Below are 4,438 nucleotides of genomic sequence, written 5' to 3' on the forward strand. Positions count from 1 at the left end.
GATGCTGCTTGGCCTGCTGTGTTCATCCAGCCCTGCACCTTGTTGTCTCGGATTCTCCAGCATCTGCAGTTCCTACTATCTCTGATTCACAAATAAAAGCGTTCCCACTAACACATACTTCTGGGGCATAAACCGGATGCCATCCAGATGCCATTCCAAATTCCTGATATTTCTATCAGTCAGAAGTCATCACTACATCCATCCATTCCAGGAATTGTGGCCCCTCTGTCTATCTCTGTTTTCTGTATATATATTTTACCATGTAAAATAATTAACCCAATTCTCACTTTAACCTCTAACAATACAACATATGAACACTAAACTCTCTGAATCAGTTCTGGAAAGATAAGGCTTGCAGTATTTAACTTTCTTAAATTTATACATACTGCAGACTTTCACATGGTTCATCCAGCCTTTTAACTGTATACCCCGGGCTTTACAAGCGAGAACATACGAATGAAGGGCAGAGCACATATAACCTTGAATATTTTCGTAGTTGCATACTTCATACTGACATCGCTGAAAATAAAAACAAGTCATAAGTGTCACAGGTACTTCCAGAAAAGTCTGATTCTTCAATATTCCTGTATAGATTTGACTATTCACAAGACAGTAAATTGACAATAAATACAAGAACTAAAAATACACAGGATTGGAACTCTGAATTAAGTTGTGGAATGAAGTATCAGTAAGCTCTGCTCCTGACCTCACTAAAATAAATGAAGGTTGGGGAGAGGTTAACGAATAAAACAATGGCTGGCTAAAAGTGCATCATGGGAATCTGCTCTACAGATCCACAAATACAAGCTTTTTGGTCAATCTATTGGTCCCCTTATAAAATGGCCTCATGTCTTTCATTTGACAGCTTGCATCTTCAACCATGGAGGACATGGTCCAGGCCAGGAGAACTAGTCCTTCAGGTCCGAGGCAAGATGTCTGCTGTCTCTTGATGTACTTAATGATAGAGATGAAAAAGTCCTGGATGAGACTGGAGAGCTTTCCCTTGTTCAGAACAGGTCTGAAAAAGCTGACCTTAACCAGAATATATAGATGTTCCACCCAAACAAATCTCCATGGAAACTAGTGGAAAATGTTGGGCAAAGTATGCCTACTACAGGATGCTGGGCCAAACATTCCATAATTTCCATGATTAGAGGCACTTTGTTTGCTATAATAGCCAAAAGATTCGCTGCAATCAACTTGAAGGTCTCAAAAGTCTTCTTAATGGACCAATTTTATAAACATGCAACATTTCTAAAGATTATCACATAAAGGTTGAAGACAATCTGAGAAACATGAAGTTGGCCACATTTTAAGTGGCACAATCTATAACTGCTCATAAAAGAACACAATTAGGAAGCCAAATGGCTTGTTGGGCTTCAAATACAAAATTACTTACTGAAGTCCAGAAATGAAGGAAAAAAACAAAAAACTGAAGACCAATTCTGAAGAAGGGTCACTGGACACGCAGGGTCAACTTTGCTTTCCCTCTGCAGATGCTGCCAGACCTGTTGAATTTTCCCAGCTATTTTTGTTTTTATACAGGAATAAAGAAGTCTTGCTACCATTGTACAGGACTTTGGTAAAACAACACCTGGAATACTAGTGCAACTTTGATTTCCATATCTAACAAAAGATACGCTTTCATTTTAGGCAATAAAGCATAGGTTTGATATTGGCCTTTGGAATATGAGGGTTAAGTAATGAGGAAAGGCTGACTATACTTTGTGTACGCTATGATGATCTCATTCAAGAATTCAAAGTTCTCAAGGGGCTTGACGTGGTACAAGGGGTTGTACAAATATATATATATTTAAAATTAGGAAAGAGATTTTTGGTCTCACAGGGAACAAAGTGATATGAAGACAGGAGAGTGGAGTTAAGTCCAAGGTCAATCATAATTATATTGAATGGCAGAGCAGGTTTGACAAATTTCTGGTCTATTCATATTTGTGCCACTTTTGCTTTTATGCAGACTCAGAGCAAACACATGAGAGGGATTTAAATTAATAATAGATCTTTATTAGCTGGATTAATAAAACCAATTTCTATTTCTCAATGTGTGTAACTTGAATTAGAGATTGGATTGAATTGAACTGAATTATTTATTGTCATGTGTATATAAGATAAAAAAACGGTGAAAAGCTTCAACTGTTGTGGCGCTCTGGTGCATTTTGAATAACTTAAAAATAAAAAAGATATAATTTTAAAGAGAGTCCATCCTTTTCCTTCATGCATCTCTCTGCCCCCGCCTCGTCGTCACTGATAGCCGTCTCCTCAACGCCACCGCCAGATTCCCGCTTTGGGCTCACCAGCTGCCACTAAGCCGCCATGACCAGAGCCCCACTCTGGGCTCGCTAACCACTTCCTCGATGCTACTGCCAGATTCCCACTCCAGGCTCACCAGCTGCTGCCAAGCTGCCACTGACAAAGTCCTGCTCCGGGCTCACCAGCCATTACCATGCCACCACCATAGACCCACTCCGGGCTCATCTGCCACCATGAAGCTGCCACCACCGGAGACCTGCTCTGGGCTCACCAGCCATCCAACTCTGTAGCTGCCACCTCATTGCTGCAGCCAGAGTCCCACTCCAGGTTCACCAGCAGCCGGCCAACTCTGCAGCCACTGCCTCGCCGCCACCATGGTTGCCGCCACCAAGAATCTCACTCTAGATCCCGTTGCAGCCTTTTTGCTCTGTTGGCGCCGAGAAGAAGAAGAAAAAGATGAAGGCAAGAGAAAAGATGAAGAGAGAAAGAAAAAGGAGGGAAGAAACAAAAAAGAGTGTGGATGACCTCTGATCAGGAGCAAACAGGCTCAGGAGCCTAAATGGTACCTATCTTATCGCCGCCATCTTGGAGTTGTATATAATCCACTATCAAACAGAGGAAGGTAATATTATTGAAGGAAAATTATTATGGAAATGGTTAAAGAAAATGTATTAGAATATTGTTAGGGTACAGGATGTCAATCCAGAAATGAATAGAAACATGATCTACAACAGCTTTTAAGTGGGAGAGACAAATAACTGAAAAAGTAAAGGAGTGAAGGAAATGGGAGAAATAGGACTCAATGGAAAGCTCTTACAGAAATGGCCTCTCCTTAAAATGATTGTATGAACTATTGTGTGAAGTTATTACATTTTCCCCAAGTAGTGTTGCATCCAGGCTGTTTGCTTGCAAGACACCTAATTGAAATAGCACAAATACAATCCTGCATTGTCTTTAAATATTTGACATTTAAAATATTTAAAGTATTCAAAAAATAAGGCAATAAAAGAAAACTTTACCTCAACATACTCCATTGGGTCCACAAAGGCGTGGCACTTTCCAAATATGCTGTTTTTATTCATCAGCTTCAAACAATAGCGCTGTGCATAATCCACTATGAAACAGAAGGAGGTAATATTATTGTCTATGAAGTTATTGGTGCCAATTGCCTGGTGAGGTTTTCAGAGATCCAATCCCTTGAACACTTCAGACACACTGTCAGTAAACAGACAGAGAAGCTAAAGCGCAGTTGCACCACAAACCTGGAGTTTCTCAGGGGACATCTCAGCAGTAACTGCATATATTTCCTGAAATTATGCTTATCAATTTTGCATCCCATTGAATTACCTATGATTTGTGGCCAACTAATCCTGTGTGCTACTCAAATCTATCAAATGGGCATGTTAGCTTCCTTTATTTTTTACTCTTTCATGGACTATGGTTATCACTGGCAGGGCCAATGTTTGTTGTCCATTCCAAATTAGCTCCGAACTAAGTGATCTATTTGATCACTTCAGAGGGCAGTTGAGAGTTAACTACATTAATTTAGATCTGGAGATTTAGGCAACCCCAATAAGGTAGCAGCATGCTTCCCTAAAGGACACTTGACAACTAGATTTCTTTTTTGTAACAATCAATAGTTTCACGGTGACTGTTAATGACAGAAGCTTTCCATTCCAAATTTAATTAAATTCCATTTATATAGCATTTAAATTCCACTAGCTGTCATAATGAAACTTGAACACATGACCTCACAGCATTAGCCAAATCTTCCAATTACTAATCCAGTGACATTACTACTACCACTATGCCACCAACTACCCCGATTTGCTTGAAAACAACTATAAAGTTAGAACTGATATGTGCTGTTTTTACTGCAGTTTTGTGACTTGTCAAACTGATACTTCTACATTAGCTGGTTTTGCAACAAATTATTTCTTCTGAAATTTTACACCAACATAAATATACATACAGTAATCACTGGTCCAAATTTTACTGACAAAACCTCATTACAGCAACATAAGCTGAGGCCAAATGAGTGAGTAAACATCAATAATCAAGTGGTCTTTCTGAAATGCATAAAGCAAATTAAATAGAATATTATTTAAATAGAGCGAAACAGCAGAATGCAGTAGTACAAACAGACCTAGGTGTCCTTGTACATGAATTA

Source organism: Rhincodon typus, chromosome 17, assembly GCF_021869965.1.
Source record: "Rhincodon typus isolate 14 chromosome 17, sRhiTyp1.1, whole genome shotgun sequence".
In the NCBI taxonomy this organism is placed as follows: domain Eukaryota; kingdom Metazoa; phylum Chordata; class Chondrichthyes; order Orectolobiformes; family Rhincodontidae; genus Rhincodon; species Rhincodon typus.